We start from the raw sequence: 24,226 nt of genomic DNA on the forward strand, positions 1-24,226 counted from the left end.
TTTGTTTGCCTAAATCGCTGAAGGAATGAGAATTTTTCTGGACAGAGTTTTAAATGCATGCTAAGTAGAAAGTTTTTAATATTTAGTCTAAAAGTATATTCACAGTATTTGTCTGATATGCCAGCTTTCATCGGTATGTTAGATTTTCTGGTATCTGTTTTTAATGCAGAAATACATACCTTTTTTTAAGATGCGAGAAGAAAATTTGCAATGAAGTTACACTCAGTTTTATAGTATGGTGTGGTATTTGTGTTCCGTAGATGAGAATTCACTTGCAATTTCATCATCACCATCTTTTAGTCTCTGTCAAATAGTAGGTGAGATACAGCAGCGTTTCAGTGAGAATGAGTGCTGCAGTTGTCTCCCACTTGCTTTTTAATATAATATTCTGAAATGCTGTATCTTAAAGCTTGCTTGCAATGGATGCTTTGTCAGTTTGAATCTCTTTCTCCGTTTACGATTGGCTGATCACTTCATTCCTTAATGTACCACAAGAGTGTGTCATAGTACAGTAAATGATCTGTATTACTGAATATCTGTTACAGATTTGGTGAAAGATGAGAGAAAACTCTAAGTAGTACAACCTTTGGAAGTAACATATGTTGTACTTCTGTAATAATGCTGAAGAAACGTGTTTCTATAATTGGAAGATGTATAGGCATACTTTCAACTAGAAGACTTTTTGCACTTTTTTGGAGAAGTGAGTTCAATGTTATTTCCTGCAAGTTTGTATTTTTGGTCAGCAAGTGGCATCTTGTAACGCAGAACCTAGTTTCCTTGTTGATTCCTGCTTGTGTCAGTTTTTTATATTTGTCCTTCATATTAGCAAAATCTTTTAACAGAATATTTTTTTAAAGAAAATTGTAGCATTTTGTTAGCTATTTATGTAGAATAGTACACTGAATATTAAATCTTTGAGTATATTTAAATATTTCTAAGTACTTAGGCTGTGAATTAATGGAAAAGGTTCTTCTGTGGGTTAGAAATCATGTACCTAAATTACTAAATTTACTTCACTCTTTTCATTATTTTTTTTTTATGGTAATGATTAAAAGCTTTTAATGTGCAAATTGTGAAATACTGTTCTAAGGTGAGAACACTGATGTGTTTTTGGAAGATTGTGCTGCAGATTCTGACATGGTCTTCAGTTATACTCTCTGGTTCTGAGGAAAAAGATAAGGTGACTTACACGCGCTTAATGTGCATGCTGTTCATAAGCTTACAGAAGTTGGAACCTTTTTGTCTTTTTTTTTTAATAATTATGTTTGTGTATTAACTAAACAAGTGGGTTTTATTTCAGATTAGGATTTCAGGATTTATTTCAAATTTGAGAGTGGGGAAATACAACCCTCATTACATTTTATTTTACTGCACATCTCATGCCACTGAATAGGAATAAATACCATGTGCCTTTTTGTGGGGTTTATGGTGCTCTGTTTTTGAATAAGGTATGTATATTTATTTTTTTGAAAGGCTGTAGTTAGACAGTGTTTCATTAAGGTATCTATGGCATTTTATTGTTATTAGTTATTTAATTTACTTTCAGTTTTCCCAGAAAACTTGCTCTTGGCTCCAGCTGTTGTTCATACCTGTGATGTTATGAGCAATCATGAAAAATATGCTCTAAAATATGGGGAAGCTGATGCAAAGGGAAAGTACAGTATAAATAAACATGGAAAACAATGAAGTTTCTTGGAAGTATTTTTATCAGTTGCTTTTGTATTTCTGAATACAGCAATTGAAGATAAGCATTAGTTAAAAAATCACATGAAAATAGTATTTAAGTTAGGTTATAAAGTATTTTAATGTAGATTTCTAGAAAGAGATGGGGGAAGCAAGGACTACTTGCACAAAATCAGCCTGTGGATGTATGACAGCAATGCTAGGCTAAGCTTCCTTTGAGAATGAAATATATGCTTGTTTCAATATCTTAGTTCTGGTACTACAGTATATCAGACTTGCAGTAATCAAGCAGGTTTTACTGCTTTTAGTGTATAACCGATTTTTCACACTGATTTCATTGGAGAAAAAAGATCTAAGCTGCTTGCATCTTTCAAAGAGTTGGAAAGGTGCACTACTATCAGAAGGAGCGCTGAGAACACTATATGTTACTTTTCCCTTTTAAATTTTTTTTTTTTAATCTGGAAAGAAGAGACATTGGCATTTTCTGTAACTAACCGTATCAACATAAAACCTCTCTCTGTGTTATTTTCAGATATTCATTGAAAAATATATTAATATCAATCAATCAGCGAAGTTCTAATGGCCTGTTTCCCTTATAAATTACTATTGAAAAACATTGTTTTCTGGTACTTAATAAGTCTTTAACAGGAAGAAGCTATAGCTCTTATTTATTGAGCATTGTACATGAGAGTCCCTGTATCCCAAAGAGAAGAAAATAATTTGCTACCTGAATAATCTGGTGTCTAGAGGTATGTGATGCAATTTCCTCATACGGTAGACACCTTCATGAGTATATTATGAATACAGAAATTTTACCTGTTGTAGTTTAATGATTTTCTGATAAATGAACTTGTGCCTACAGTTAGTAGATTGTACTTGCTTTCTTTTTTGCTTTGTTAGTTTTCTTTTCTCTTAAGGCTTTCTTCAAGAGAAGCAGAACTTTAATAGACATTCTGTAAGGTCATAAAATTAAATAAATGATCATTGACTCATTTTGTATGTTGTTCTCAGTACTTTTTATTAGTTTTTTTTCTGTATTAGACCTGTCCAAAATCAATAGTTAAAATGGGCACTCTTCTGAACAGCCTTGAATAATTGGCTTATTACAGGGTATATTAAAGCATATAATCTAAATGAAGGTATGCTCCATTTGCCTTTACTTGCAGTCTCGTTATGGCTTGAGACTACAAGAATTAAGTGTTTAATATGATGAGCACAGGGATTCTTAACAGTATAACTCACATGCTTAGACAGTATACCCAATAATAGTGTAATCTTTTGCTTGACACACAAATGCATTTAAAATTCTAAAACCTCATTAAGTATTCCTAATGTCCTATTTCAACCACTGTTAATAGACTAGGCAACCTTTAAATGTGTCTAAAGTGATCTTACAATTTGATGTAAACTCTAGTGTGTTAAGTAGAAACTTCCTAAACTAGAACATGTTGGTAAATCCAGTTGTTTCCACCCTGAGTGTATGAAGTAAGTCAGATCTCTTGGCCTATAGAAGACTAATAGTAATAACTTTTCTGAGCTATTTAACAGCCATAAAACCCAAGGAAAATAAAACAAAACAAACCCCTACCCCTGGCCACCCGCCCCCCCCCCCGCCAAACCAACCTGCCTTCCCTTGCCCTCTGCAATATTTCATCTCTTTCACTAGTTAATTTTCTAACATTATTTAAAGACATACTTTGGAAGTAGGTTGAAATTATTTATCAGACACTCTAGCAAAAATTAAGACAGAAGTCCTTAAGATTAATTTCTGATGTTTACAAGCTTAAGCCAGCCTAAATTGTATGAACTGGCATCTAATTTTAAAAACATTTGGTTATTTAAATGTTTTTGGCAGTATTACTCAAGACATCAGAAGAGGAGGTAAAGGTGGGAAATCAGGTTTGGGGGACTGAATTACATTGTTGTAATTTTCTACTGAGATTTGACATACTTTCCAAGTCTTTGAGACAGTTTTTGGTCATGCAAAACTGATGACTTAAATCTGAACATATTCACAAAACTTATTTAAGAGTATAATACTGGTGATTATGCTAGGCCCAAAAGTTGTGGCATGTTTTGGGGGCGTGAAACATCAAATCTGGAATTCATTCTGTATGTTAGATCATGGACTTGTTCTTCTCAGTTTGGAAGTACAAGCCCTTCTGGAGTGAATATCTGTCTTAATATCTTTTGCTAAATGCTGTAATATACTTTATTTAAATGCAAAGTAATACTCCCAGGCCCCCTCCCCCAATAACTGCTAGATCGGGAAGAGGTTTTGTGGTAGCTACTAAGACCAAGAATTTTCTTGCTTTTTTTTGCTGAATATCTTGGGCATTGTGATCAATGTTTGACCTTTACATCTAAATAAAATACTCTAAATTTAGACCCGTCATTTACTGCTTTTGTATTCTTCCTTTTTAGCTTTTGTATTCTTCCTTTTTAGCTTTTGTATTCTTCCTTTTTAGCTTTTGTATTCTTCCTTTTTAGCTTTTGTATTCTTCCTTTTTAGCTTTTGTTTTCATGTATGAATTGTTACAGTAATTTTTTTAATTTTTGCTGCTGGATCCTATTTTGATGTCAAGACATTGTGGTTTGAGATCAGCTCAAGGGCCCTCTTTTTCAGTAGTATCTTCCTTCTTTCTTCATTCGATTTGATTTTTGGTGTCAGTGTAATGTTTCTGTGCTGTTTAAGAGAATAGAGACTCTGGTTCACCCTACAGGCACCAAAATGTAATTTCAAAAGGGAGTACTGAAACGTGGGAGAAAAAAATAGCTTTCTATTAGAAAAAAAATAAAATAAAGTGGATAGGATAAGTGACCCCTTCAATTTAAAGAGCATCTCAGAAACTAATTGTTAGTGTTTGGTCTGAAGTCCTCAAGCTGTTGTCAGAAGGTTACTTTTGATGTGCAGTCTGAGAATGAAAGCCTAGTATTTATGACAGTTAATAAATTCCCATTGCAAAATATGTAAAGCTATTAATCTAGCTTACTGAGGAGTTAAAGTACAGATGTGTGCAAGACAGTTCTTTATTCTTAATTAACTTTTTTCTACAGAACTTGGACTATGTTGTATATATTCACCTATCCACAAGTTAATGCTGTCGATAATACCTGGATTTATTTATTAAATATGGCAACTCTATCCACATGGGGATTTTGTGTGACCTTGACTGACACTGGCTTTAGTTATACAGCTGTATAACTTGTTTATCCTACAAGTACTCTATTGTGCTCCAGAGATTTGATGTTCATTAAGATTTGTTTATTACACTTAAAAGTGAATTAATTTGTTATTTGTTGGTTGCTAGCTGGTTTGAAAGATATATTAATGCTACTTTCAGTAAGTTAATATTCTGGTTTGTTCAACTTTTTCTCAAAAACTATTTTGAAAGATTTTTATCAAGTGTAATGTTCCATTGTGCAACTGAGAGCTCACCTGTAATGTGATTGCTACATATATATTAAGCTTTCTATGCCAGATCAAGTTCCTTCACAGAGATTTTTCTCAGAAAACTGTACCTGTATGCAATATAATCTGGGGTTTGGGGAGAAAAGATACTCCCCTCTTTCTTGGACATTCAAGACTAAATCTATAAGCTGCTCATGGTACAACAGCTATGCACTCACTGCGTTCTCATTGCAAAGTGTCTGCTTTCTCCAATTTGTATGGTATCTATGTCCACAGTACTAAGTAGTGTAGTTTAATTAAGGTGGAATATAACTTTCTTTTAGTGAGGTAGATATGTGAAAGATGAACATTCCCTTATTAGAGCAAACTAAACTTTTTTTTTTTCTTTTAAATTTGCCTTAGTCATGTTTGTATTTTTCTCTAATTGCTATTTTCAGTTTATATTGGGGAAGTGGGGGTGGAAATTTCCTGAAGCAAAGTTATGCTTTATGAAACCACATTCTGTGCACTAGAATAAATCTTAGTACTTACGTAGTTACTAAATTTGAACTGTTATAGTTGTAACTTTTATGGTTCATTTCTGTTTTCTTAATTCTAGCTTACTTTAAACCTCAGTCTCTTACTATGAGGAGATTATAAGTACTTGTAAGAATAGGTAGATCAAAATTATAACTGTTGCGATTTACTGTTGCTATTTGATCTGAAACTAATAAGTAAATATGATAGTTCAGTTACTTAAGTCTAAGATGGTAAATTTTCTGGGTTTTAGCATTTGTTTAAATCTGCCTGATCATTTAATGGCTGAGATCGTTTAAGTGAAATCCTAAAATAAAACAGTAAAACACTTTTGTCACCTTAGCTCTTAAGGGATTCAAAGTAAATGAAATGATAATTATTGATTAATGATTATGTCATATCAATGTAATATGATTTTTGTAAATTTTATGTAAGTAATAATTTTGAAATCAATAAGTTTATTCTCCTAACAAAAACTTAATGAAGATCAAGAATTATAGTTTGTGCTGTCATTTTCTAACAGAAATAGTAATGGTCAGTTAAATGTCTCTGGCTCTGCACTACTTTAGATTTCTCAGTAAGTTTTCCATGTCTGTTTCTGTCTTTGTATACATTATTCTTTAATTTCACATATATTATATGAAATCAGCGTAATGTCTCACATTGTGTTCTTGCCTCACATCTTTTCGTTCTGTATCCAAATACTTTTTTTAAACTATTTATGAATGCCGTTTTGACTTTCTGCTTCCTCCTGTCTTCACCATAGCAACCAGATTCTTGGATCCTTTTTCAGCCTGTATTATGTCTTGTATTATTTTGACCTTTGTATGTTTAAAAAAGATTCCAAACTTTACTCATCTTACATTCTCACTAGAAACAGATCTTAATGTCTTATTGAATAACTTACTACTTCGTGCTTCTCTGTAAACCTTGTAACCTCTTGGGCTTTTGATATATAGGTATGTATGCTATGGTTTTAGAGACTATGAAGCTAAGAATCTTTTTTTTTCTCTCCCTCTTTGTGTTACAGTTTAGAACTGTGATTTCAGACTTGTTTCAAATATTTGGTTACAAATCTAATGTTTAGCATGTGTTGAAAGTAATGGCTACGCAGCTTTAGGTATAGATATTTTTTTTTCCCCCAAGTCTGCAACAGTAAGAGGTATTTTTGAAATATATTTTCTATTGTAGTTAACCTGTGGTTTTAAATATACCCAGAGAGAATTACAGAAATACTATATACTTTCTAATGAAGCAATGTCATCTTAAAGTATCAGTTCTCAGAAAAAGCTTTTACCATGATAGTTCTCAGAATAAAATTATAAGGTTCTATTTTGTAGATTTCTGTAAGGTATAGAAAAGGATTTTTTTTCTACCAACCTTCAGATAAAATATAGGTCACAGTTTAGAAATAGTTATACTTCTCTAAGTGTAGTATTTTGTTGTTTACTTTACACTAATAGCTTCGAATATCCACTGACAAAAACATAAATTGTCTGTGAGTGCCACGTATAGTCAGTCTAGATCTATGTGCTGATTTAAAGTTAACTGTACAAAAAAAAAAAAGAATATTTTTAATATTGAACAGCCATGTTATTATTTATTACTTGTAGCTTATATGCTTGCATCTATTTTCAGAAAGTAGATGCAAGAAGGCAACTCTGTGGATCATTTTGATGGTGAGGTGGCTTTAGTAAGTAGAACTATCATGTGAAGTCTCAGTGTATTCTAGATCTCATTCAAAGTGAAAAAGCGGATTGATAGTAAGGCAAATTGTAGCTATAAAGTGCATGTCCCAGCCGCTAATGAATGAATTATATTCGTAGTGATGATCAACAATAACAAAAATCAACATCATAGAGCTACAATAAGCTCGTGGATTTCTAGTTTCAAAGCCCTATTTTTGCAAGTGCGTAGTGTAGAAAAAACATCCCTTCTCAATGTTTGGGTTGAGATGGTGCTGAATATGGTTCATTTTGGAAACTGCAGTGGCACAAACTCTCCAATATTTGGGGATCTAACTTTTGAAACATTAGTCTATCTTTTTGACTGATAACCTAGTGGCTATTTCAAATACTTGAAGTTTTATGGAAAGAAATATAGCTAGAAGAACTGGAAAGCTTTGGAAGCAGAATTTTACAGTTCTTCAGTGTCTAATACAGTACAGTTCTGGTTATCCACTATGTTAGTGTGAACTGTTTCGTAGTAGTCATAAAAAATTGAAGGCTCTACTTTGAATGTGAAACTGCTGTATAGCCTCCCTTCTTCCTGTTACAGGGCAGTGTAAACACAGCCGTGTTTCTGTTCAGGTTGACTGGGCAAAAGGCATTTTGGATCCAACTGCTGAATAAGTTTGGACAGGCAGCAGCTCCCTGTTTTCTTTCTGAGAAACAAAGGCTTAATTTTTTAAGTGGATAGAAAAGATACAAGTTGGAATTACTGTCCTGGTTTTGCATATCAATTAAACCTGTTCTTCTAAAGCCCCCCACCCCAATTATAAAATGTGGCATGATGAATATTTTGTTACAACAGAGTATCTCTCTCTTCTTCTGTTCTTAGCCTGAATTTAGCATCAATAAGCCAAGTTCTCTAAAGCATGTTATAAAAAAGGAAATGAAAAAGAGAACTTTTTCTTCAGATATTCATGGTCTGAACTATGAGCATCTCCATCCCGCCTAACAGAGGCAGACCAGTGTTATTTGGCTGCAGGCAGAGTTCAGGCCACTTTCTTTCCTGGAGCTGTGCAGTGTTTTGTACCTCTGTGCTAGAGGAAAAGAGGGAGGGAAGGGCAGGAGAGCTGACAACCTTCAGTGATGATTGCATAATGTTTAGAAGTCTTGATTTCTGAAGGCAGAAACCAGAAAATTCTCCAAATTAATACATGGTATACTCTCATTCTTCTTGCACTCAATTTGGGGTAATACTGAACTGATGCTGCCATGACAATTGTTTATGTCTTCACATGTGCAGAAGTTTTGCTTTCTTAGAGAAAGGTTCATTCATCCAGAGTGTACAGATACTGTGTGTGTGTATATATATATATATGTATATACATATATGTATATTTATTTTTTTTTTAGTGTTTTCTTCTGATGTACTCTCTTGCTGAAATTCCCTCCCCAAAGTCTGTCCAGGTAAAATTGTGGTGGGTGTATGCCTTCGCATCTTTGGATGTGCTTGAAGTCCAGTGGAGCCCTAACAGAGTGTCCTGGTTTCAGCTGGGATGTAGTTAACTGTCTTGCTAGTAGCTGGTACAGTGCTGTGTTTTGAGTTCAGTATGTGAAGAATGTTGATAACACTGATGTTTTCAGTTGTTGCTCAGTAGTGTTTAGACTAGAGTCAAGGATTTTTCAGCTTCTCATGCCCAGCCAGGGCACCTGACCCAAACTGGCCAACAGTGTATTCCATACCATGGGACGTCCCATCTAGTTTAGGAACTGGGAAGTGGGGGGGCAGGAAATCGCGGCTTGGGGACTGGCTGGGTGTCGGTCGGCGGGTGGTGAGCAATTGCCCTGCGCATCATTTGTACATTTCAATCCTTTTATTACTACTGTTGTCATTTTATTAGTGTTATCATTATCATTATTAGTTTCTTCTTTTCTGTTCTATTAAATCGTTCTTATCTCAACCCAGGAGTTTTACTTCTTTTCCTGATTTTCTCCCCCATCCCACTGGATGGGGGGGGAGTGAGTGAGCGGCTGCGTGGTGCTTAGTTGCTGGCTGGGGTTAAACCACGACACAGAGAAAATAATTATAATGGGTAGATGGCATTGCATCCACCTTCTCTTTTCCATAAAACGCTTAGCATTGACCTGTTCACAATCCCATTTTCTAGTGTAAGTATGGGAAGTATAAGAACCTTTTGAATTTACTCTGTCCAGAGTAAGCATTGGAAGTACAAGAACTATTGCTAAACAACGCTTAAGTAAACAGTAAAGTGTTTATAAAGGGCAATTTTTTTTGGGGGGGGGGGGGAACCCAAAAAAACAAAACACCCCAAAATCCCAACAAGAAAAACACCCCCACTGATTAAAATGGAGGTTTCTAAATACCTCTCCATTCTTGCGTTAAGTTGGTCAGGTTAAACCAAAACAAAACAGCATGCTTGCAACCCATTCATCATGAGTATGTCAAATTCTGCATTGCAGAGGCCCCAGAAAGCTTCGTTTGCAGATGCATCAGGCAGTGTTACAAGGGAAATGGGTGGGATTTAGGATGAATAAGCATTGATTACCATATGGAGCGATCTTTATGATAATAACGTGGTTGTTGGTTGCTTCAAGCACATTTATGTTTTTATTAGCTACTATGTTGCTCATGTGTCTAAGCCTCATACCGCTTTCGGAAGAGCGATATTTATTCTATTAAACTCCAGGATGCTATTCCAGGTAAATGATGGTGTACGAGTAGAGCATCTCATTGCCCACAGTGTGAACACTTAATGTAAACAACTATTTGAGAGACAGAGATTACTTGTCAGTAATTGGAATTGAGACATTATCTGTGTGTACGTATGTAACCTTTCTATTTCTGAATTTGCGAGGATGAAAGTAAAGATCATGAACCACGTTTGTATGGCAACAGGCCCAGCTTTGGGGAAGGACATATAGAAAGGAACATGGTGAATTACTATGTACCTTGAGAAATGGCAGTGGCAAAAATACTATGGTATACTTGTGCTCTTATGCTAGAAACTATAACGGCACATGTATGTCTGGGTAACAAATCTCAAAGAATTTCAGTTACTGGCAACTTTTTTTTTTCTCAGTGTTGATGTGCTTTTTTACTTGGTGCTGCCTTTGGGAGGTGGATGCTACAGAAAACAATTCATTGGTAAACAACAACTTTTCAACTGTATCTGAAATCTTTCCTGCCTCCTGAAGGACACTTCCCACTGGTTGGTTGATGCAGAAGAGAAAACTAGGTCTTGTGCTTGCTCTCTCTATTTTTGTTTGGTTTTAGTGATACTTGTCCAACATTCTGTTTGGAATAGACACATTGCTCTGTCTCTCATGCCGTCATTATGTGTGCTCTTTCCTATGGCAGTGGGAAATTTTAATTTAAATCTGTTTGGGTTTTTTTTTTTTAGTTAATTGTTTTTTTTCTTAGAGAATTGTCTTCTGTATAAATTCACATCACTAGCTGTTTCTGCAGTCCCATGTATTATTCAAAAGTGAAGAATTTGGGCAGGATATAGGTTTCTAATGGACCTTCAGGTGCAATTTTTTTCTGTATCTAAAGCCAGACTTGCTATTGAAAATCTGCCTTCCTTTTTATAGCTCTTCTTTCATCACTAAATTTCTTTATTTTTTTATCATAGCAAAAAAAAAAATCTAGTAATTTCTGCAGATATCTGTCACTTAACAAGAATAAAAAGAAAACATTTTATTATCATGAAGGCAGCCTTCTAACTATGAATAATTTTTAAGAAATAATGTTTCTCTAGATATGGAGATTTTTCTGTTGCTGAAATGGAGCACTTCCATTTCAACAGCTTCCTCAGAAACTATAGATAAATGTAGAGAAAGTTATCCTCTGACTTTCAAAAGGCCATGTTTTGGGGCAGGAAAGGCAAGAGGTAATGCAGCACTGAAGTGATTCTTGTAGAAGAGACAAGGAACATTATCAGCGCACAACACTTTGTTAACAGAGATAGACATCTGAGAGATTTGTTAACATTTTTTTATAAGTAAACTTGTTAGGTTTGGGTTTTTTTTGTGTTTTTGTTTGTTTGTTTGTTCGTTTTTTGTTGTTGTTGTTTGTTTTGTGGTTTTTTATATACTACCAGTACATTAAAATAACCGTAATCTGGACTAAGTGGATATAGTATTTTGTCGCAGGAAGGCAGATATATGTTGGATTTTCCACTGATATTTCCTTTTTTCAATTATGGCAAATTATATTTGGAATTCTGGGCGAGACTGGAAGACTGGGGGATAGCTTGCTTTTTTTACCCCAGAGAAAGAGCAATATTAAGAAAACCAAGAGCTCTGTCTTCCTTTAGCTTGTTATGGAATGCAACTATACAACTATATATACAGTTGCTTTCTTTCCTTTGTGGTTTGTTTTAGCATTGTGTACTTGATCTGAATTGTTTCGTTATATTCCTAAGTTTGACACTGATTTTCTTTGAAAGGAGTACAATAAAGTCACTATCAGAGAATTTTGTAAAGGTGGTTTGTAATTTGGGAGTTGTATAAATTATTCTTGTTATTTTATTAGCATTTAAATTAGATAATAATGATTGGCAAGCTAAGCTTCAGTTTCTATCACATGATAATTTCCTAAATGTTACATCTTCTACTGAGCTGTGAGCTCACACATTTCAATATCTGTCATGTGATCTAGAGAAATCCCTATCTTAGAAAATGCAAAGCAATTGGGTCATTAAAGCCTAAAATATGTTAGGATATCTTTAGTTGCTAATGAAATGTCTTCTTTTCAAAGCTGCTGAACAGGACAGATGACTTTTTAAACTAATTGTAATTCACTGAGGCATCTTATAATCTATAAGAAAGTTCACCTCTGCACTTTTCCTGTCCAGCTGTTGTCTTGAACAATTATCAGCAAGTTATTGTTCTGGTATGAGCCATGTCATGCTTGAAAGTGAGGTGAAAAAAATTAATGAGGGTGCATGAATGCTGGTTGATGAAGGTTAAGTAGATACAGTTACGCTTTCCTCATTCTTTTCTATGACTGTTGAGATTGAGGCAATGTACTTTAATGAGACCACACAAACAAATGTGCTGATTGACAGCTCTTGATTTAGCAATGAGAAATGTTGGCTGAAGCCATATTTAGTTTCAGCCTAATACTTGGGTTGCTTGTGCACATAAGGATCTTGAATTTAACTTACAGTATGGAGCATTATTTTCTTTGTTTTGTTTTTGTTTTTTTCTTTATTCAATTATATAAATCCATTTCATTGCTTTTATTAGGAACAGGGTATATAATTTTTAGTGATGATTGCAAGGGAATAATGTGTCATTCAGTGTTTATAGCAAGGGAATACTGAGGGGATTTTAGATGTATTTTTTTCTCGGGGAAAAAAGTCTTAGTACTTTTTCTATAAGTTAATTTCAAAAGTCACAGGGGACTTTGTGTTGTAGATTCCTTAGTCCAATATCAATGATATGCAGAAATACTGAACAGTTTTTCTACAAAATTGTAATCAAAGATATAGAGGTAGATTTAAAAAAAAAAAAGAAAAAGGGTGTGTGTCAGATTCAGCATATGAAAAGTAAATTATGCCAGACAGTTGATAAAATTTGAGAAGATGATAATTTTCTAAGCAAAATAAATGTGATAGCTTTAACCTCTGGACTGCAGTAGGGTTGTCACTGTGCCCATATTAATGAAAAGTGGGATAAGGTACAGACCTGTAAAACAGGTAAGTTCAAGAGGAGGTGTGGAATATTGAAAAAGGATGCACTGGACTATGAGGCTATTAGTGGAGTTTCTGAAGGATCAGTTTTGGGAATAATTATTTATTAAATAGTCTCAATGATTTGTTGCATATGGTAAGAGAAGGCTGAACTTTGTGATGGCTGAGTTTGGAGGCATTCTCAGGTTGAAGGAGGTTAGGATGTCACAGGTAAGAAACTGCATGTTTAGTAGAAACACAATTAAATTAAATTTGGGAACAAAGCCAAGTACTTAATTATGATTGGCAAATTTTGCTGTTTGCTGTTAGGTCCATCAATTCTGGAAGAACTTGTTAAGTGCATTTCAAGATATCTCAAGATATTTATACTACATATATGATCTACGGAGTAAGAACCATAGGACTTTTTTGTACAAAATTTAATCTGTAACTTCGCCTGTCCGTATTTAAACAGAACTTTTGTCACATAAGAAAGACATTTCAATGTGATCAATTCCCTTGTTCACATTGCTAAATGCTACAGTATTTGCCTAACTGGTATTTAACAGCATGCTACTTAGCCCACAGTGTCTGTGTCTGATGCTGGGAGCAAGTGGGGGGGTTGGGGCGGGAATACAGAGAGCCAGAGAGGAAGAGCAACTAGTAACCTTTATGTTAAAGTTTTGTAGCAGTCATTAAAATGTCCATCTGGTAATACTTTACTATGGAGATACATAGTAGCTGATGGACTACTTACAAAGTGGCAGAGTACTGGTGGTGGTTGAGAACGGAAAGTGTGAGTTGAAGTGTACCTGTGTCACAAGAAACCAAAAAACCTGATAATAAATCATCTGAGAAAGAAGCTGTCTGAAATAAAATAACACTTTGCCAGTCCATTCAAACACATTTGATATTGTATAAGAGCATAGCGTAGAACTTGCATTTCCTTGTCGTCAGGGTATCGGAGCCTAAACTAAGAGGTGCGTATGCCCGAAATTTAACAGGGTGGACAGAAACTGCAGGTTAGTGCTAGAATCTGTGATTTTTACTTGGGTTGATGTACATGTATGTATGTGTATGTATGTATCGGTTGTTTAAAAAAAAAAGAAGAAAAAAGGTAAGGGAAGACGAGCAGAACAAATCCTGGATTTCACGGAAGTGTTTCCAGTAGGGAAGCATTGTTGTTAATATGTTTACAAGTCACGCTTTGTAATGTGACTTTCAGTTCTACTGTCCCAGACTCAAGACAGATTAAATCACAGATGCGTAGAAGCTGCTGGTATCATCAGGTAAAGAGATTAAATGGATTTGAAATCTTTAATTAAGAAAAAGCAAAGTTCATGTTGTAGCACTGTTTTCTTATTCTTTTCGAAGAGCATTAGGAAGGGAAGAGAACTGTTTAAACCAAGAGAAATAGGTATAAACTAGTCATGAATAAATATAAACTACAGATTGGTTCCAATCAACTAGATCAGAGAGGTTCAGGCACACTTATCTTGTGAATGCATCTTTAAGAAAAAGAGCTCAGTGCTTTGAAGGTAGACCTAACAAAAATATGAAAAATGTATATGTTGTGCTTTCATATAGCAGTGACCTGGTCTTTGGACCATGAGAGTTCCTATTTTACATTTATTAGATGACACTATAGTTAGTATTACTGTTGCAAAAATTTACAAGTAAGAGGTAGATTTGCTTTCCTTCATCTTCTCTCCCCTGTCCCCATACACCACATCAGGTAAAAGTTTGAGCAGCAGGTGCAGCAGCAGTGTGTGAGGAAGAGGCCGGGCTGTGGACTGCAGGATGGGAAATTCCCAGTGATTCAGCTGTTTCTTGGTTTGCCTCCCAGGTTTCCCAGCTTCCAGGGGCTGTAACAGTGAGTAAGCAGTCTTGCCCTGAAGGTTCAAACCCAAGCATTTGACCTGGAAGTCCACTCGTACTTTCAGGTTGCCATTCAGCAAATGCCATCATCTTGGAGATCTGGAGATACTGCGCTGCCTGGTTATGTACTGGTGTCTGATGTCTTAGGTTGGTAGAAGTGACCCATCCAGATCTCCAGGCATGCTTCAGGGTGCTTAAGGTGCTTTGAGGTACTTCAGGGACTGGTGTGAGAAAGTGCTATTTATTATCTCTGACGTCCTTGGTCTCCCGCTGCCTGTGTAACGTGGGACTCCGCTGCTGACCGTGGCTTCCTCATTCAGTTTCATTCAAGATACGGCAGCTCCTCCCTAGTAATGCCAGTTTGCTGTTCTCTCCTCTCTGCCCTTTCAGTTTGGAGTCCCATGTACTGCTGTTTCTTCCCACAAATTAATGATCAGTCCTTTGTCAGGTTAGTACTGCCCCTGCCGTGTTGGTATGTGAGGCACTGACAGTGCTATGAGGTGACAATGGTAGCTTAGTAAGTTTTTTGTCCCTCTTATGTCAGATCATTCATTCCTGCCCTTGCATTCCCCCGTCTCTTTTGCTGACATGTCCTTCTTTTTTTTTTTTTTTTTTTTTTTTTTTTTTTTTTTTGGTGTGTGCGGTTACTTGATGAATTAGATTGAAAGCCTGATCCACTGTTTCCCTGCTGGAAAGATCTTGAATTGTTTTAAGTTGAGATCAGAGGTTAATAAAAGAATTAAAAATAACATCAGAACACATAGAGTACCCTTTGAAAATCTATGTTCAGCGAAAGTACTTACAAAAGCATACTGTATAGTGTGACACGTGTTCTGCAATGAAATGACTTTTACATAATAACTAGTATAAATTGTCTTTTTTGTGAGTACCTTGAGATATTGTTCATCTGGAGAGGTATGTAGTGAAACACTGATTTTGAGAGCTGAGTGCTGGTAAGACTATACAACACTGCATGAATTTACGAAGTGAAATTAAAACCATAGTTTAAAGGAAGGAGATGAGATTTCAGTGGAATAATTTTTCTGTCAGAAGTATGTCTTTAACTTAACTGTACATATAGATGGTACTTGTTAACTTTAAATCTTACGATAACAAAGATCAAATCAATTATGAAAAATGTTTATCTTATTAAGGTGTTACAGTGTACTGTTCTGAGAGAAACAACCCTTAAGTAAAAACAAATGTTTAATTGGAAATGTGTAACTTTTGCTTATAATTTAATGCGGCAGCCAATTTTGTGAATTTGTTTTGTGCCCTATTTCAGTGACAGGTGAATCTGGTGCTGCTAGATGGGAGGGTCCAATTTTCGTTCTTGTTTGACACGAGTGTTTATATGGCTGTGCAGTGAACTGGGACAAGGAACTGACACAACTGAAAACTAGCTTCTGGCATTCACTGTACAGATGAAAGTACTCTGGTCAGTATAAAGTGACAGGAAAAAGGGTGGAACGGCCTCTTTCAGATGCAGTGCCAGCTTCTGCTCCGCTGGGATCACAGGATGGTGCTCTGGGAGCAACTGAGCAGATGCGTCAGTTCACTGATGCTGAAGGGAAGAGGCCTGCCTGATGTCTTCTGCCCTGCTCCTGGTTACATCGTCTGCCTCACTCTGGTGCTCCTTAGACTACTCCACAAGCTGATCAGACTTGCTACTTTGGTAGAAAACTACCCACTGTTTTGGTTTTTTGCTTGATAATTTTTCTGCCATTTTAGTGAGTTGAAGAAATTTTTTAAGCAGCCCAATTATTATGCTGGCTTTTTCAGAAATGGTAGGAATATGCAGCCAAGAGAAAAGCTGAGTGTGTGAGGGGAGGAATAGACTCCCATCTATTACCAGCAGTGCTCTGCTATGTCTACATACCGTGTTTTATGGAATAATAGAATCATAGGACAGTTTGGGTTGGAAGGGACCTTTAAAGGTCATCTCGTTCAACCCCTCTGCAGTGAGCAGGGACATCTTCAACTCGATCAGGTTGCTCAGAGCCCCGTCCAACCTCACCTTGAATGTTTCCAGGGATGGGGCATCCACCACCTCTCTGGGCAACCTGTTCCAGTGTCTCACCACCTTCACAGTAAAGAATATCTTCCTTACTTCTAATCTAAATCTGTTTAACTGGTAAGCATGCAGTATATGCAATAATAGACATATATCAGACAAACTCTAGCTAAACCTCTGAGGGCAATTAGGTAATTTGAAAGTAATGGAATCATTGGTTATTGCATGTTCTCATTATTTATATATGAAGCCGGTCTATTATTTTTTTTTTCAATTTTGAAAAGTATTCTGACTTGTCTTTCCTTTGTACTTCACAGTATATGTGTGAAGCACAATTACAACTTTTCTTGCTAATTAAATCAATTTAGTGAATAATTAAGATTTTTTGCAGTGATGATTTTGCAGGCTAGTATAGTTGTTGATTTTTTTTTACTTTTTTTTAAATTTTTTTTAAGAATTGCAAATTTAAGGAGGGGGTTGGCAAACTTTAAACAGGAAATGTAGGACAATTCAACTAACTCTTTAGTTGCCATAGTCTATATTCTATAAAGTTGAGGTTTGGGGTTTTTCTTTGTCTCCCCCCACCCTCCCCCTTATGTTTTGTGTGGCCCACAGATGAAAACTTGTAAAATTGTAGACTTTAGGCACTTGAATTCTTGTATTACTTGAAATTTTATAGTGGAAAACTTGACACTGACTTTGAGGGTAATAAGCAAAAGAGGCTATGGCAAGAGTTAATTGCTCTAACAAGACACTTAAGCAGACTAGAGAAGGGGTTTGCAGCACTCAGGAGGAAGGACTTGAGCTTTGAATATATTGCACTGTATATCTTTTTCTGTATGGGGAATTGTTTTCTGGCCATAGGAAGTGCCCTGGAAATTCTCTGTTTTCAAAATCCTGTTTGGAGAAAATGACCTCAAGGATCTTATTGATCAGGCAGTGATAAAGTAATGATGGCAGCAATAAAGTAAGAATTTGCAAGTAACTTAGGAAGTAAGTTTATCCAATGAGTCTGTAAGTGTGCTCTTGCTTTCCTTTCATGAAATTACTTGTTACAGCCTGTTTTCTATTGGAGTGTTAACAGAAATGGATGGTAATAAGGGTGTTTGAAAAACCTGCGCTACTTTTTATCAGATTCTGTGTTTTTAAGAATCTACAATGTATAACCTTATACTTCAGTCTGTAAGACACTGAAAGTTATTTTCTTATGTGCAAGTCCTTAGGTCTCTGTAAAGGGAACTGTAGTCGTCAAGTCAACCTTGGTTAGGTGTGTTTTTTGGAATTAAAAGTCTAACTTGAAACTGAAGGCAAAAAAACTTGAATTGCTTTATGTTCGGTACAGACTTCCAGTCTTTGAAACTCAAGGGCTGGAAACATGTATTAAATTGAAAGTAAAGATTATGATCAAACAATTTTGACAGCATAGTGAGTTAAGATGTAAATGGGAAAAATATTTTTAATTTTTCTTGTAAATAAAAAATGATAAATACTAACAGTTTGAAAAATTGCACAGTAAGAAGATCTAAAATTAGGTTTTACCTTGGACTTTGGTCTAGAAACAAGTCATTGTCCAACTTTTAGGAGTTATTTAGTGAAGTTGAAAGTTTTGATATCAAGCAAAGTAATAAATTATTCATTAGAAGATTAAAAAGATGTTTAACTTATAGTCTTACTTGTAAACAACAACAGAACATAGTTAAGGAAGTACAATTACTGCAGCATATTAATGACATTTAATATATAGTACATAAAATCTATAAGCAGCAGAAGCTACATCTTAGTATGTTGGGGTTTTTTTACTCAGATTTTACTTAAGAGTATATGCTCGTCTTTAAATTCCAGGGACTTCAGTATGTTTCAAATACTGTTCTAATTCTTACTGCTTTGTTGAGTTATAGCTAAGCTGTTAAAATTTTCATACTAGTGTATTTTGAGCATGGATAAAGACTTTATAAAAATGCAATTAAAAAGTATGATTTACTGCTTCTTATCTGTGTTCCAAGGAAAAAAAAGTTTGAGTAACACCCCTCTTTCCTAATTCCAGCTGCTGAAGCTTAGAATTATTTCTGTTTGTCCAATAGTGAAGTTGCCTCCAAACTGGTCTTTGGGGGGAGCACTGCGTTGGAGGATGAATCACAACTTGCATGGTCAGTAGAGGAAATTTTAGAATAGGTCAATAAAGTGGACAGTAACAGATTGCTAAGACCAGCTGGTATTCACCCCAGACTTCTAAGGGAACTGAAGGATGAAACAGCTGAGCTATGAACTGTGCTGTGTAAACTATTATTTGAGCCTATGCTAGCATCAGAGGAAAGGAAGAAAGGTGACAAATGTGATGACAGTTTTTAAAATGGTTTCTGGGCTTTGAGGATCTATGATTAGCAAAGTTGATACCCATGGTGGACATATTGTAGATAATCATTAAGAAAGGGTAGAATTAGTTAACAATTTAATAAATTACTGATACACTGGCAAAATCTTCTCAGTCTCAGTAATGGTTGAATGCGAATAGGATTTTAGGAACTGTTAGGAAAGAAGAACAAAATAATAATAAATATATCACTACAAGTTCAAGCTGTGCCCACATCCTGCATACTTTGTGTGGTTTTGTTTCCTCTCACTAATAGAAGGTATAGTAGATATACAGCAAAACTGATCAAGATTATCAAATAAAAGGAAGTCTTTCTTTGTACAATGCATAATTAAGAAAGGAAACTGTGCTGAAGGACATCATCAATGTTTAAAATTTACTAGCTGTAAAACAATTAACACAAATGCATGGAAGAACAATCTGTTGAGGATTATTAAATGAAAAGCTTTTGCTCTGGAGTTGGGCAACCTCTGAAAGGCAAATATATGGAGACTTGCAAAGATGTGTATGCTTGATTTGTTCTTGTACTTTTTCCTATGCATCTTACTGATCCCAGGAAGAGGTTGACTTTTGATCCAACAGGGCATAGTTGTTCTTATTTTAACTGGATCTAGCTCATTCTGTTGCCTTGTCCCGCTCAATCTGACCCATGCTGGCTCCTTGACCAATACTTTTGTGTGGTTCTCTATCTCCTTTCAGATGTCAGACCCCAAAAATTGGAGCTGAAAAGTTGTCATTCCATTTCACAGGGTAATAAGTAACATTACGGCGCTTCTTGAATCAACTATGCTCACCTGGGGTGCAACTGCACTCGGGTCCTGTTATTCTGCTTTTGATAGCTTCTGTCAAGTGACAGATCAGCCTCGTAAGGCCCAAGCAGCTAAGTCTTGATGATAGGAATATATCTTAAAATGGGGAGGCCTGAAAACTGCAGAACTATGTGTCTACAGGAGCTACACTCTAAATAACTTTAATGCTGGGAACACCAGTGTGTTTTGCTTTTTCCTGTTAAGCAAACTTCATTGTAGCAGAAAGCTCATGTCAAACCCCCCCCTTTTTCCTTTCCCTTCCCAGGAAAATTAGTGAAGTTTAAAATCCTTCCAGGATTTGAATCAGTTTTCGTTAAAACTTTGAGTTTTAGTGTGGAGCCAAGCAGGTGTTCAGATTGTAACTAAGAAAAAGATTCTTCTGATTTATATATGCCATACTTCTGAGAGTATTTTAGATAGTTACTTCTTAAGAAATAGGATTTCAGAGCTGATTTTTTTTTTTTTTCTTCACAATTTTATTGGATGCCCTTAACAAACATGAGAGCTTCATGTTTTTGATTTATGAATGAACTAACATTATTTAGAAACTATTTAATCAGTATGATGACACTTAGGTTTTCAAAATAAAACGAAGATGGTATTTCTGCTTTAAAAAACTTGGTAACTTAGTTTAACCACTTGGCTAATTTCCCAAAAGCGTACTCTTTAACTGTAAACTCGTCTGTTCATTGTTATAAAGGAGGAGAAGGGTGGAAGCACACACACAAGTCCATGTGGTTAATCACTTGCCAGTGTACTAGTTCCTGTTACGTGATTAGTTGGCCTGTGCCTGTTACTGTTATGTCTTCTTGCAAACAAGGACCTTATGTGTCCATCTTAATTACCCGTTGTTTTTTTTTTTTACCTTGGTCCACCTATTCATGCCATGATTGTACAGTATTTCAATGGGCAAGATGCATGTGCTGGGAACTGTAAAAATTCTAAGCTGAAGTACTTATTTTTGTGCATGTAATGTGATGTGCATACAGAAAATTAAAGACTGTATTAAGTAATATAAAAGGTGCTATGTGCTAAAACCATCTGAAAAGATGTTCTAATTTTTTTTTTAATTTTTTACAGAGCTATAAGAGAACGTATCAGTATATTACACTTATATTTATAATTACTCTCCAACTGTCATACATATTATATATGCTTCAGTTGGTTTCTCATGCAGATTATATAATTATACAAGTTTAATAGATATTTTGTGGTAAATTAAAATATTTAAAAAATAGGCTGATTCATAGAGAAACTTTGTGTGAAAGTATCTATAAAGTCAGTCATTGGATGTATTTAATAGCTGATTATAGAGGCATATTCTTCTGAATTAGCTTGCAATAGCCTGTCAGAGATAAAATCCCTGATTACATTTGTACCTTTGCTGTTATCAATGATGCCAGTTCTTATGTACCCTTGAGAAATTAGTTGTGATAAAATCTTCTATTCTGAATGAGTTATCGTGAAGCATGACTGAGTTATCATGAGGTATGCATGACTTGTGCCAATTCAACAGCAGCACTGTCAATATAGGAACAACAGTGCACGTGTGCGTGACTGAACGCATGTTTGAGGGAGGTAAGAAGTGACAATCTCTTGCAAACTGCTCAGAAAACAAGTGGTAAAACTTAAGACATTTCACTGTTACAGCAACTACCGTTCCAAAGATATGAGTTACTGATGAATAGAAATTGTCAAAAAGGACAGAGGCCTGAATAAACAGGAGCTCGGCACCTTTGTATTATGTTTTCCACATAACTGTTGTAGTGAACGTGAAGAAGAATAGCAAGTACCCATACTTTCTAGGAGTTCGCAATCCAGCTTGATGTAAAGTACTGGAAGTGTTTTCAATTTCAAAGCTGGCAGGTAAAACTGTGAACCGTTATTTATATACCTACCATAGTTAGTAACTTCATACTGACTTTTCAAGTTTTATACATATGTAGATGTAAAATAAGATGGAGCATGAAAGCTTTTTCATAGTATTTGAAACATAGTTTCTACCCCATAAAAGGGCTGAATTAGATTATTAGGAGTGCTGAACAGTCCCTGAGGCTAACATTTGTGTTGATACAACCTTAGGTTGCTCTGTTTGGAAAGAAGAACATTTCCCAGCTTCCTGGCCTCTCAGCATTCAGGCATTCTTCCTACTGCTGTGGGCTGTGCCCAGTATCCTCATTTTATCCTTGTTTTTACAAAATAAAGCAAATGGGTGTCTTCAATGATATTGCAGAATGATTTGGATCTAGTTCATAATATTTTTGCTAGTGTGAAGTAGATTGTCACAAATAACTGTGCTGGTGAACCCTGCAACTCGGTATGGAATCTGTAAATGGAGCTGATGGCACCTGTGTAGTAGTGTGGCAGCCTGGGAAATAGGCTGGTTGGTGTCCTTTTTTTGAGACTAAACTTTGCTTTGCTTTGTCTCATGTCATATTGTGGGATAGTAGTTGTGGAGCTGTTAAAACAATCCAAGACTTCAAAAGGCTATGGTCTGATAGCCAGAAGGCATGTATTCCGTGTCAGGCCTTTGATTTTAACACTGGTGAGGCCACACCTGGAGTACTGTGTCCAGTTCTGGGCTCCTCAGTACAAGAGAGACGTGGACATACTGGGTGAAGTCCAACAAAGGGTCACGAAGATGATGAAGGGTCTGGAGCATCTCTCCTACGAGGAAAGGCTGAGAGAGCTGAGACTGTTCAGACCGGAGAAGAGAAGGCTCAGGGGGATCTTAGCAATTGATATAAATACCTGAAGGAAGGGTGCAAGGAGGATGGAGTCAGGCTCTTTTCAGTGGTGCCCAGTGACAGGACAAGAGGCCGTGGGCACAAACTGAAACACGGGAGGTTCCCTCTGAACATCAGGAAACGCTTTTTCACTGTGAGGGTGACTGAGCACTGACACAGGTTGCCCAGGGAGGCTATGGAGTCTCACTCCTTAGAAATATTCACGGTCCCGGGCACCTGGCTCTAGGTGGCCCTGCTTGAGTAGGGATGTTGGACCAGATGACTTCCAGAGGTCCCTTCCATCCTCAGTAGTTCTGTGATTTATAGCAAGTTATTCCACTTTCTTGCATTGAATAACTAAGAACTCCTGCAGCATTTGTTATTTAGCTACAACCTCATCTTCTATTAAAGATCCATTCCTTTGATTGCAGATAACTTTTTGGAGATAAAGAATGCAGGTCTTTCAGTTGAATATCCTACTATATGGGGCACAAGCTATCATTTACTTCTAAGAGTTAGACTTTTAAACAGATGAGGTTGGCATCTGCTTTCATAATGAGACTCGGTATAGGTACATCCTTTGAGCCTGTGACCCCAGGCTTGTTCTTTCATTTGTCAGTGAAGACAGACTGCAAGATGACTGTTGTCTTAGCTAAGAGGGTAGGAGAGGTGCAAGGTCTTGTATAATTTTCTGTACACTCTGTTACTTAGTGACAAAATAACTCTGCTGAGTGTTCTGTAGATTTCTGTGTAAAGTAGTTTTCAGGTTTCATCTGAACTAGGAATTCAGACTTTTAAAAAAAATGTTCAGATCTGCATGTTCCTTTTGAAGCCTGTATTTCAAGGGTATTTTGTTTTTATTCAATAGGATGATGTATTTTAGAAGACTTTTTTTTTCCTTTAGCATACAAATGCACAGACATGATTTTTCTTACACAAAGATTGCGAGTAGCAGATTATATCAAGACCTGTGGCAGAAATGGAAATGTGGATAGCAATTCATGAATGTAGATGATTTCAGTGGCACCTACCAAGTATGTAATTGTTTCAGAAATCTGCGGAGTAGCTACATAGGATTCAATCCACTTTGTTATGAAATGCTATCCTGTAGGCTTCCAACTGTGATGTTATATTTGTAAAACAGTCCTGTTGCCATTCCCTTCAGGACTCTAATTTCAGTCAGGTCATTGCCACAGATGGAGGTAGTTGACTACAGTTGAACGTATATATGGATGCATGTTTGAAGGAGACAGTAAAAGCAATCTTTCCAATAGGTGAAACTTCTTTGAGGTATTTGTCTGTACACTGGCAACCACATCTGTTAATTTTGGAGTCATGTTAATAAGGATGTAGGATTGTGGAGATAAGAGGAACTGTGAAGGGTGGGAGATGAATTCTGTGTGTTTCAAAGTGCTCTAGCACTTTGTTTCCCAGTCTGAGAGGGCAGAGCAGGT

General features: G+C 36.0%; 1 protein-coding gene across 5 annotated transcripts in view; it reads left to right on the plus strand.

Annotated features, from left to right (window-relative positions):
- Nucleotides 1-24,226, plus strand: part of DIAPH3 (diaphanous related formin 3) — a 238,535-nt gene that overhangs the window by 77,097 nt on the left and 137,212 nt on the right. The window lies entirely within an intron of this gene.

The sequence above is a fragment of the Haliaeetus albicilla genome, chromosome 15 (genome assembly GCF_947461875.1).
Source record: "Haliaeetus albicilla chromosome 15, bHalAlb1.1, whole genome shotgun sequence".
Lineage (NCBI taxonomy): Eukaryota > Metazoa > Chordata > Aves > Accipitriformes > Accipitridae > Haliaeetus > Haliaeetus albicilla.